A 12,566-nucleotide genomic window follows, 5' to 3' on the forward strand; every position below is an offset into this window, starting at 1 on the left:
GACATATAAACAGGAATTAGGAATAGAGAGGTTATTCCTCTATATTTGGCACTGTTGTGACTGCTGCTGGAATACTGTATCCACATCTGATATCCACAATTCAAAGCAGTTGATAAATTGGAGAGGGTTCAGAGAAGAGCCATGAGAATCATTAAAGGATTAGAAAACCTACCTGATAGTGATAGACTCAAAGAGCTCAATCTATTTACCTTAATAAAGGGAAGATTAATTATTACAGTCTGTAAGTATCTCTATAGGGTATGTCTACACAGCAAAGAAAAACTCATAGCTGGCCCATGCCAGCCAACTCGGACACGCAGGGCTCAGGCCGCTGGGCTGTTTCATGGCTGGTTAGATCTCCAGGGGAGGCTGGAGTGTGAGCTCTGTGACTCTCCCACCTTGCTGGGTCCTAGAGCCCAGGCTCCAGGTTGAACGTCTACAGAGCAATGAAATAGCCCCACAGCCTGAGCCCTGTGAGCTCAAGTCGGCTGGCATGGGCCAGTCATGGATTTTCTTTGCTGTGTAGACGTACCCATAGGGAACAAATATTTAGCAATGGGGTCTTCAATCTTGCAGAGAAAGGTAGAACATGATCCAGTGTCTGGAAGTTGAAGCTACACCAATTCAGACTGGAAATAAGGTACACGTTTTTAATGCTGAAAGTTATTAACTACTGGAACAATTTAAGAAGGGTCGTGATGGATTCTCCATCTCTGACCATTTTTAAATTGAGCTTGGATGATTTTCTAAAAGATCTGCTCTGGGAATTATTGTGGGCAGTTCTCTGGTCTATGTGATACAGGAGGTCAGATTACATGATCACAATGATCCCTTCTGGCCTTGGAATCTATGAATCTATTATAATCAGACCCAAGAGGAGCCATGCAGCTAACTGACTGCTAGAACATGCTTCTTTTACTGACCTTTGAAATGTTATTTAAAACCACCTCTTCTCCTCTAGAGAGACAGTGTGGCAGGCTAAGCTCTGGTCTACACTTAAAAATTAGATCGATATCCTCATGGTACAGATCCCTTTGGGTCCGTGGGCCACAGGTTGAAAACCACTGCTCTACAGGGCTGTGCTCTAAGGTTCTTCAACTCAGCAACAGAGTGGCAAGCTGCCTGATGAATATAGGAAGTTCTCACATCTGCTAGAAGAAAGGGACCCTGGACATTTGGGCCAGATCCAAAGCCCACTGTAATCAAGGGAAATACGCCCATTGATTTCAATGGGCTTTGGATCCGTTCCTAGCAGTCTAACTTGGGTTGCTATTTAACAGGATGGGGAGGGAATGGCTGAGCCCAACTAATGACAGTCTATTATCAGTTCTGTATGTATTATACATTTTGGGCTGATTCTTCATTGTGTTTCTTCTTGTTATTATTCTGCTGAGGCAACATTTTGCACCCACTTTGCATCTGTGCAAATGACTTCCTAAAACACCAGGAAGAATCTGGCCCCCACATATCTCTGTAGATTATAATAAATGAATCATCTGTTAAAATTGACATTGTCTAACATTTTGCTTTATACACAATACAAAATGCATTACTATAATATAAAAGAAATACATATAATACCCAGTACAGTGAAACAAATGAACAAAACTCATAAATGAAAATAACTATTTACATGTGTATAATTTTTTTTTAAATGTAATAGCCCCTAGGAAAGAACTGTAAAATGTGGGTAAATTCCCCCACAGAGCCCACAGGACAATCAGTGCACAGCAGAACTCTCTGCCATGTCATGTGTCCCTGGGACTAGGGTCAGACACTTTAAAGCACTCCCCTTGCCCCTGTAGGGGTTCAATGTGACCACTATGTGCTTAGTGTGCTCTTACACGGACTGCACAGCTCTGCGGGAAGCAACTTGGATCTGCTACACTGGTGCAACTCATTCACTGAGTCTATGTGCTACATTCATCTTTTTTGTCTTAAAATTTCTCTTTCTCCTCTGCCTGCTACTTTTCCACATTGGATTCTTTACTCTGCCCCATCTCTGCTGCATTGTTCATCCCATTTTTCACTGGCTATTTTGCCTTTCTGCTCCTTTTGCTCACGTCTCCTACGCAGAATGCAAAATCAATAACATTTGAGTTCAAACCTAGGTGAGGTGAGTTCAGCCCTCCATGTGGCAATGTATCACGACCACCAAAGCACCGAGTCTTCCAGGGAACGCTCAGCAAATAAAAACAACTCCAAACCCCTACACAAACTCGCCTGGCCTCTTCCCTGAATGAGAGGACTGGAGGGTTGCCAATCAGAATGTGGGGGACAGTGTGACATACTTCAATTGTGAAGCTGCACTTCAGAGGTATGAGCCTCATCCCCTCCCCATTATCCCTGAGTAGGGATGACTCTGCTCAGAGACCTGCACACTCTGTAAAGCTGCTTGCAACTGGCTTTTTCATTTTTCTGGTTAATCCCAGATTGGTGAGTTGCCATGTTTCTCCTGCGAATAAGGGCAGTCAAATTTCTGTCAGTGAAAAGGTAATAAACACTCTGTCTCCTGAAAGAAGAGTTGGTATTTCAGTTTTTAAAAAACCAGCTAAATCCAAATACTCATGTTGTGTAAAGCTAGAGATTCCAAGTTGAAACTGCATTTAAACATCGGATGGTAAAACTTTATTTGGCTGCTCACCCTTATCAAATCCTGAGGAAATGGGAAGGACAAGAACCATGTTACAAATAAGTTAACTACTCTCCAAATCCATACAACAGGTTGGCAATAGAGCTGCTTAAATCTGTAACACATTTCTAACATGACACCAGGTAGGCTGTCTCTTCCTCCCTATATATTTGCGGGGAATTGAAAAAAAACATGTGTCTGTTTCACTAAGATCTGAAAGGCACCTTATTTAATCAAAGCAAGTGTGCTTTAATTTTTTAAAAGTCTTGGACATTTCATGCTCCCAGGAGTCCACCAAGCTGAAAGATCTATTAAACACATCAACAAATCAGAGGAAGCAAAGGATTAGCTGAGCCTTCGAGGACCAAGACAAAGAGAAAGTCAGGTGAAGGGGTTAAACTCTGGTATAAGACTTCATTTGCAGCCACTAATACTGCAGCATATTATAGTCTAATCTAGACTGATCCCAGTTTAATGCAAGATTCTCCAAGACCTGAATAGAATACGAAAAAAAGCCTCAGCAGTCATAATTTAGGCAGCTCTGCAGAGGTTTAGCTGAGCAATATGAAAGGCAAATTCCAGACGGTGTTATGAATTATTGCACCTTATGAACCTTCCAACTCTCAACAGATGCCTGCTGCCATTTAAACAGCCACTAGATCAATTAGAAATGAAAGGCACAAATCGACCCTGTGCAAGGGCACTAAATTACCAGGAACTAATAACCCAAGCAGTAATGCCAGGTGGTAGGAGTTGAGCAGCACACCCCCCAACCTCTGCACACTGCACAAATTCCTTTTTCAATTTTATGGAGAGAATTAAAGTGCACACACTGGGTGGAGAAAGGACCAATTTGTAAACCCCTGGCAAATGCTCAGCAAGCAATCTCTCTGACATGCCTACAGCTCAGGCACGTTCCTTCAAAGAGTCCTAGAAGTTGGAGATAGAAAGTGACAATTACACTATCTAGCCCATCTCCCTGGGGCCAAGCAAGGCAAGATTTTTCCATACAAGTTGTATTAATTATTATTAATTATTATTGTGATTATTATTATTATGTAGTGCCTAGAAATCACAACCAGATTGGAGCTCTGTGTGCTAGGAGCTGCGCCCTAAAGTTTACAGCTGTAATTCAGACAAGCAGGTGGGTAAAATGAGCAAAGGATGGAAGAGGTGGGGCAGTAATGTAAGCTTGGGTTTGCACTGACTAGCAGCCTGCATGCACAATTTGTAGGCAGAGATTTTTATTAGTTGTGTTTTGTTTTGTTAAATACAGACAAAGAAGCAGATCAGTTGCACTACCTTCAGCTCACCGCTTAATAACAATAACACCAGCTAGCTCTTTTCATCAGTAGAGCTCAAACTGTATACAAAGGAGGTCATTACCATTATTCCCATTTTACAGATGGGGAACTGAGTCACACAGCAGTGCAGTGACTAGTTCAAAGTTAGCTGGCCAGTGGCAGAGTCAGGAATGGAACCGAACTCACATGAGCCCTGGTCTAGTACTGTGAATGTTTGGTAGGCATCATGGTAATAATGGGGTTTAAAATATAGAGTTTTGAAGGATCCTGGAAGAAAGGAAGGTATTCCAGCATGGAACAGAGCTTGAAGATGCCTGAGGCAGAAATAAGTCAAGTTGGGGAGGGAGGATGGCACCACAGCTGGAGTAAAGGAGGAAACTTACAATGAGATAATGTAAATAGAGCAGATAGATGGGGATGGGTTAAATTGTGATGGTCCTTGAAGATAAGGACAAGAACACTACACTTTATGATGGTGAGGGGAGGACTAGCCAGCAGAGGAATTCAGGGACGGCTGGTGTGCTCAGAGCAGTGAATGATGAAGATGATCTCAGCCGCTACATATTGAATGGACTCATAGGCACCAACTTCTCCTGGCGCCGGTGGGTGCTCACCCCCCCTGCCCCTGCCCCAAAGTCCGGCTCCAACTCCACCCTCTCCCTACCCCTCTTGGACTCTTTCCCCAAATCCCCACCCCAGCCGTGCCTCTTTCCCGCCTTCTCCCCTGAGAGTGCTGCATTCCCACTCCTCCCTCCCACAGCTTGTTACACTGCAAAACAGCTGTTTCGCCGCAGCAAGTGCTGGGAGGAAAAACGGAGAAGGCACATTCAGGGGAGGAGGCGGAGGTGAGCTGGGGCAGGGAGCTGCCAGTGGGTGCAGAGCACCCACCAATTTTTCCCCGTGGGTGCTCCAGCCCCGGAGCACCCACAGAATTGGCACCTATGGATGAACTTGAGGGAGGTCAGGCTGCAGAAGTTAAAGGCAAGAGAGGTGGCTGCAGTTGTCTGTACACAAAATGCTGAGGGCCTGGGTGGGAATGTTATTGTGACAGGTTGGATCATAGAAACCCCTTTGAGACTGCCATCTGATGTGCTGAGACTACCAATGAGCCTGTTTTCCCTTCAGTGCCCTGCCTGGTTTGAGCCAGACCTGGTAGCCTGCTGCAAACCCAAACCCAGGCCTGAACCACATCCCCTAAAAGCTCCAGGCTTAACTGAAAACAGCTTTAAGAAGCGTTCCTGTCTCTAACACTCAGATGCCCAGCTCCCAACGGGGTCCAAACCCCAAATAAATCCATTTTACCCTGTATAAGGCTTATACAGGGTAAACTCATGAATCGTTTGCCCTCTATAATACTTCTAGAAAGATATGCATAGCGGTTTGCCCCCTCCCCCCAGGTATTAATGAATACTCTGTGTTAATTAATAAGTAAAAAGTGATTTTATTAAATATAAAAAGTAGGATTTAAGTGGTTCCAAGTAATAACAGACAGAATAAAGTGAATTACCAAGTAAAATAAAACAAAACACGCAAGTCTAAACCTAATACAGTAAGAGAGTGATTACAGATGAAATCTCACCCTCAGAGGTATTCCAGTAAGCTTCTTTTACAGACTAGCCTCCTTCTAGTCTGGATCCAGCAATCACTCACACCTCTGTGGTTACTGTCGTTTGTTCCAGTTTCTTTCAGGTATCCTTTGGGGTGGAGAAGCTCTCTCTTAAGCCAGCTGGAGAACAAATTGAGGGGTCTCCCAGGGGTTTAAATAGACTTTCTCTTGCGGATGGACACCCCACCCTCGCCCTGTGTAGAATCCCAGCTGCAAGATGGAGTTTTGGAGTCAGATGAGCAAGTCACATGTCCACGCATGACTCAGAACTTACAGCGAACAGCCATCGTTCACATGCTGCCTTGAACATCCTCAGGTAAACTTCTTATGTGGATTGGAGCCTTCCAAGATCCATTGTGTTAAGTGTTTCTTGACTGGGCACTTAGCTTGCAAATTCCTTTCCAAAGAAGTTGCCCAAATGCTTTACTAAGGCTACTTAAAATGAAACAAGTACACAGCCAATATTCATAACTTTGAATACAAAAATGGTATGTGCATACAAACAGGAGGAGTAGAGTCAGTAGATCATAACCTTTGCAGAGATATGTTACATGGCATATGTAGCGTAATACATATTCCACTTATGTCATATATACATTCATAAGCATGTTTCCATAAAGCATTATGGGGTGCAACATAACAGTTGTTGTGGTTGACAGGGAAGAAAGGCAACTTCTTTGAAGTTTTATTTAGAAAGAAGTGGCAAGGTTTAGATAGGGGCTGGCTGCATGGGTCTAGACAAAAGACTCAGTGGAAAATGATGCCCAGCGAAGAAGCCTGAGTGACTGTGGAGATGGTGTCCATGGTGACAGATGATAGAGCTTCAGGTGAAAGAGCAGGAGCTGTTTTGGCATGTTCACTTTGAGTTTAAGGCTATACATCGGTCAGAGAGACAGTGCAAACTAGGAGGGAGGGCAACAGGTATGGAGTACAGAGGCAGTTTTGTGAGTTATCAGAGTAAAGATGGTCATCAAAGCCATGTGAACAGGTAAGATCAATAGCGAAAGGGTTCAAAGAGAAAAAAGGAGGCGATTTAGGATGCACTCCTATAGGATCCCCACCCAAGTGGGAGACAGACAAAGGACTGAACTGAAGGAATGATCACAGAGGTGTGAGGAGAACCAGCAGAGGACGGTGTCATGAATTCCCAGGAAGCACAACTTCTAGTGCTTTGTCTAGTTTCAAAAATTCCAAACAACGGGCAGTGCCAGGTTAATGCCCAGGGTTAGATCTGCACTATCTGAAGCCATGTGATTTCATCAAAATCAGAGTTTTCACATAAAAAGAAGGAATTTAATAGTCTTCACTGTTGCAAAGGAAACAAAGAAAAAGTAGTCTGAGTATAACTTATGCCATTATGTCTGCCTGAGTCTGCAGAGAGCCTGAAACAAAAGCTTTGGCAGATGTGAACAACTCGATGCATTTCAATGGGGGTCCTCACTAGCACCATCCCAGGGGAGGACAGTGCCTGGCAGAAGCAGACAAGTGCAGACGGGCCAACTCCTGAACCCAAGCTGAGGCATCCTGACTGATGAGATAATTACAGGGGATTCCAGCTGCACCACTCTGACCCCTATTGCCCCACCTCCTGCTTCTAGGCACCACTACATAATAATAATAATAATTAATATAACCTGTATGGAAAAATCTTGCCTTGCTTGGCTCTAGGGAGATGGACTAGATAGTGTAATTGTCACTTTCTATCTCCAACTTCTAGGACTGTTTGACGGAAAGTGGCTGAGCTGTAGGCATGTCAGAGAGATTGCCTGCCGAGCATTTGCTGGGGGTTACAAAATGGTCCTTTCTCCACACAGTGTGTGTACTTTAATTCTCTCCCCCTGAAGCTACTCCTTGAAAATGAAGAGTTCCCCATGCCATTGCCCTGTCTGTACAGAAGAGAGGGCACCCTACAACCACACCTCCAAGTGGGAGGCAGGATTGTGGCATGAGAGGAGGCTACAAACTTCACTTTACTGAAGTGAGTGTTACTGATGACCAAATAACAAACAAACCCCACATTGCAAAGTCAAGCACTCAAACGTTAGGAAAATCCCGCATTAAATAATTTTATCAGTGCACCTTTAATTCCTCTCCCCTGGCCCACACCCATGGGCATGCATTACGTTACAGTCTTTACTTACAAGATACATGATTGTTTTTTTTCCAGAGGCCCCTCCTTCATGCAGTGAAGCTGGACAGTGCCCAATGATTACGTAGTTATTCAATCTTTCTTTTTATCCACCACAGTCACTGTACGGCCCTAGCCCTTCTACAACACACACCAGCCAAACCTTGCACTGAATACAATATCATTAATTTATTCATGGGCATTTCTATGGCCCTTGCTAGCAGATTATCTGAGTGCTTCTCAAACATTAATGAATTTATTTTCACCACACCCTTGTGAGATGAGCAGGTATTATCCCAATTGTATACCTCGGGGACTGAAGCACAAAGAGGCCAAAATTGTCAACAGAGTTCACTAAATTTCGGTGCTTAACTTGAAACACCTATGGCCTGATTTTTCAGAGTACTTAGCACTTCAAAGCACTGACCGGGCCATTAAAAGTCCGTGCTGTGCTGTGGTGCTAAGGCAGGCTAGTACTTACCTGTCCTGGCTCTGTGCTGCACATTGAAAGTGGCCAGCAGGTCCAGCTCCTAGGTGTGGGGGCCACGGGCTCCATGCACTCTCCTCAACCCGAGGACCGGCTCTGCACTCCCATTGGCCATGGTTCCCAGTCCCTGACCCCCTGCCCCAGCCCAGTGAAAGTGAGTAAGGATGGGCGAGCCATCGAGGGAGGGGGAATATAGTGAGCGGGGGACGGGGCCTCAGGGAAGGGGTGGGGCTAGGGTGTTCGGTTTTGAGCCATTAGAAAGTTGGCAACCCTATACAGAAGGTCAGACTAGTTGATCACTGTAATCCCTTCTGGCCTTGAGATCTACGAATCCATGAAAGCCCAGCTCCCTGTGACTTCAGGTGCAACTGTGTGTACTCAGCATTTCTGCAAATCTCAAGTCAGGCACACAGACAGTGAGGATCACACAACCAATGACTACCTGTAAAAGGTTTGGTTTAATAATAATAAATAAGAGCAGGCAGCTTTCATGAGATGACAAAGGAGATTTTCACTGTCCCAGAAAATATCAACAGTAACGTGCTAGAGGCTTCTGAATGGAGGGAGTTCCACGGGCTGGGTGCGTGTTGGGATCTTCACCAGCCCTTCCCAGACAGGCTATGGGAGGGATCTCAGGCTGAGGACCACTGGAAGGAGACAAGGCTGGTCAGATTCATTTCTCCCCCCTCAGGCCATGGGAGAGAGGAGCCCTGTCCTTTCCCCAGCACACAGGTTAATTTGAAATTTAGGACTTAGTTCTGGGCACCTCGTGTCCAGAAAGAGATGAGCAAAGTATAATAAGTGCAGAGCAGAGCAACAAAAATGGTTCGGGAGAGGGAAGAACTGATATATAAAAACTATTAAAAGAGCTAACTTTGCTGAGCATGACTGAGCTCCTGCTGAGAAAGTGGGGTGTACAGGTGCGTACAAACACCATGGAGAGAGGAATTACGAAGTAACAGTGTATCCTGGCACGTGCCTACTGGCACTCCTAGAGTGCCTCCCACCCTGTGTCTGAGCACTGAGCAACAGGATGAAAGAACAAAAGGAGAGTCTAGACGGAATGTCAGGAAGCTTTTCTTCCCCCTGCAATGTGTGCAAGGCTGCGGCCAGCTCCCCAACCAAGGTATGCAATGCACTTGGCACTGCTGCTTATATGCCCGCAGGCAGACAAATCATCCAGGACCACACTGTGCATGGCTGCTGACATGACACCAAGGATTATTTCTACCTCTGTTTATATTCTAGAGGAGGCTGCCATGGCACTGGAGAATCAAAGCAAATCAGACGATTTTCTCCAATCATGGGAATGAAAAGCTCAGGCTTGCGCAATGACAGAGGGTTAGTGGTCGCCTTCACCTTCTCCTCATGGATAGAAGTGGGGCTCCCTTTTCATTCAGTCAAAGCAGCCAGTCCCTCCAAGGTCCAAAGCAAACACATATTACCTACCCTGGAACTGAGCAGGGATTTCACTCGCTCGCTTCCCCCCGCCACCCCTTTAAGCTATTCAAAATTTGGAGGAAATAAATCTCTACACTAATTCAGGGAGAGTTTGATCCTCGTCAGCTTAGAACAAATAAAAGGGCTGAACTGGCCTGACATTTTACTGCAGAAGAGAGGTCGTTTTCAGCCACTAATAAAAAGGATTTGACACAGGCTAATAAAGAGAAATGAATTCCTCTAATGGCCTAATTTAGCACATTCAGCAGTGTTCTGCCTGCAAGCCAGGAGGGGAACAGCAAAGAGAGAGTGAGGCTGGGGGTGGGAGGGAAGAGCAAGAAATGGAGGGAGGGAAAGAGAATTTCAAATTCCATTTCCTCTTTTAACTCTAGTAAAGAGCAGCAGAACAAAAACAGGGCTGGGAATATTTGGTTCTCCTTGTTAAAGAGACAAAGAAATAAAAGGCCCTTCGCAACATGAAAATTACAGTCTTGTGTCACTGATTTAGGTGATTAAAATGGATGTGTTTATTTCTTAGGGGGCATAAGCCTTTATTTAGTTAAATTACTCCCACTTTAGTTCTGGCATCTACAAAGATTCCACATATTCCCCTATCTAAGAGCAAGTGGGAGTGCTTGCTATTGGAGGTCAGCAGAGCCTGGCGAACTTGCTGAACAGAGACGACACTGCTGCCAAAGAAAAGGACACACAATTCTGGGAGTAACAATGACATATACTGTGAATGGAAAGTGTTTCCTCAAGATTCTGCTTTTATGCTTCAAATGGCTGAGCAATTCTAGAGATAGGCCAGGAGTACAAAGGCAGAGGAATAAAAAGTTCCACTAACATTCTCTTTAGCTAAGCCAAGGAAGAGACACTGTTTACACCAAAGGCAAAGAGTCCCGTTAGCTGTGAAGAGCATTCAGTCATTGTGAAACATTGAGGAAGGCCTGGACAATCAGGCCCAGAACCCCAGGATAGGCACCTTACCACTTGGACTGGAAGAGAATAGGGCTCTGTCTGCTTTAGGGAGTTAAAAATAAAATCTAATTCACTGGGACTCTTGATGCATCCCTACTGCTCTTGCCCCAGACAAGCTCCCAAATGCCAAGTGCAGACTGTCTAAGGGACACCTTCCGTGCCTGGGCTTCACAGAGTGCCGAAGAGAGACATCGCCTCACTGAATAACAGAGCCCTGAGAACATACTTTGTAGAGTGAGAGTAAGAAGGAGAAACTATTTTGTAAAGTTCTTTTTATGGGTGATAAAACTCCTGATATAAAACCGAGCAGTAACTTCACAGTCACTCAACCATTTTTTTCAGAGTGACCTTGGCAAGGAAGCTAAACTTCAATTACCAATCCGACCAACTGTGCAGCAATCTAACTGCTGGGCATGGCTTTCCTTCCCCCGTGAGTGACCTTGGAAACCTCTGTTGACTGCATGGACTTCAGTGATGTTCAGCAGTTAAGCTTTTACAGCCCACACTAACACTTAAGGTATGTCTACAGTGAAAATGCTACAGTGCCGCTGTAGTGCTTCAGTGTAGACACTACCTACACTGACGTGAAGGGTTCTCCCATCGAAGCAGGTAATTCATCTTCCCAACAGATGAGAGCAAGCTCAATGGAAGTATTATTCCATGCCCTAGCACTGTCTGTCTACACCGGTGGTTAGGTTAGGGTGACCAGAGGAGAAGGAGAAAATATAGGGACAAGTTGGTGGGGGGGAGCAAAAACAAACAAAAAAAAGGCCGAGTGCTGCTGGCGGAGCAGCGAGGGGAAAAAGTGCTGGCAGAACAAAATATCGGGACAAATTGCCTCCTGAACGAAAATCATTTGGGACATGGGACAAACAGCTAAATATTGGGACAGTCCCGATTTTATCGGGATGTCTGGTCACCCTAGGTTAGGTCAGCCTAGCTACTTCTCTCAGGGACATAGCTACATCACATCCCTGAGTGACATAGCTATGCTGATACAGGTTCCCAGTGTAGCCCTTGGAAATAATCATTTAGCAAGGCATTAACTTTAGAATTGTAGCTCAGAAGCCAAACACTGCCTTTCACCTACCAAACACTCCAAAGTGTAAAATAGCCTCTCTAATCCTATTGTCCTCTTCCACTATGGAGCCAAGCCCATTAGAAGAAGTCTTCATTTGGAATCTTGCTAATTTGGGATTGATAGAGGGAACTGGCAGGAATGGGCCAGGCACTCAGGCTGGGGAGGCACTGGGTGGAAGTGTGGATAAGACAGTGGGAAACAGTTGTGTGCCCACTACAGTGTAGTCCTGCCCCATCTGTTCATCCTGTTATCTCATTGCAAGCTCGATTCCAACCTTTGCACCCCCAGAGAACCAACCTTGATCACCTGCTTGTCCACTTCTCCCATAAGCACCATTGCAGTTTTGCCCTTGCCCCCACCCTCCCCCCTACATGCCCAGGGAAAGCTGCCTGTGCACTCAAATAGCAACTACCATATCGCCTCAAGCAGAGACTGAGTGTAGGGTGAACCTTCAGAAAGTCACAAAAGCAGTGAGTTAGAATGGAAACTACTATGCAGCCTTAGCTAGAATGGTTGTAACTCAATCTCCTGCTACAGCAATATCGGCAAAAGAGCGGTTAAATAAGTGGGTTGCTTGAAAAGTAATATAAAACTTCCCGAAATGGTGGGGGACTTTTGGTTGCGGCACTAACCTTGAACTCAGAAGCTCAAGGTTCAGTTCCTGGCTCTGGTACAGATGCCCTGTGTGATCTTGAACAAGTCACTTGATCTCTCTGTGCCTCAGTTCCCCTTCTGTAAAACGGAGGCAATAATACTTCCCTATCTCAAAGGGGCTTCACAAGGATAATGCATAAATCCTTGAGAATGGCTCAGGGCTTGTCTATACCACAGAACCTTGGCCAGGACAGTTAGGCTGATAAAGCCCACTAGCGGAGATGCAGTGGAAGTCAGCAGAAAGAGCTAGTTC

General features: G+C 45.1%; 1 protein-coding gene across 2 annotated transcripts in view; it reads right to left on the minus strand.

Moving 5' to 3' along the window:
• Positions 1-12,566, minus strand: part of PKNOX2 (PBX/knotted 1 homeobox 2) — a 640,658-nt gene that overhangs the window by 212,368 nt on the left and 415,724 nt on the right. The window lies entirely within an intron of this gene.

This window comes from Chelonoidis abingdonii, chromosome 18, assembly GCF_003597395.2.
Source record: "Chelonoidis abingdonii isolate Lonesome George chromosome 18, CheloAbing_2.0, whole genome shotgun sequence".
Taxonomy (NCBI): domain Eukaryota; kingdom Metazoa; phylum Chordata; order Testudines; family Testudinidae; genus Chelonoidis; species Chelonoidis abingdonii.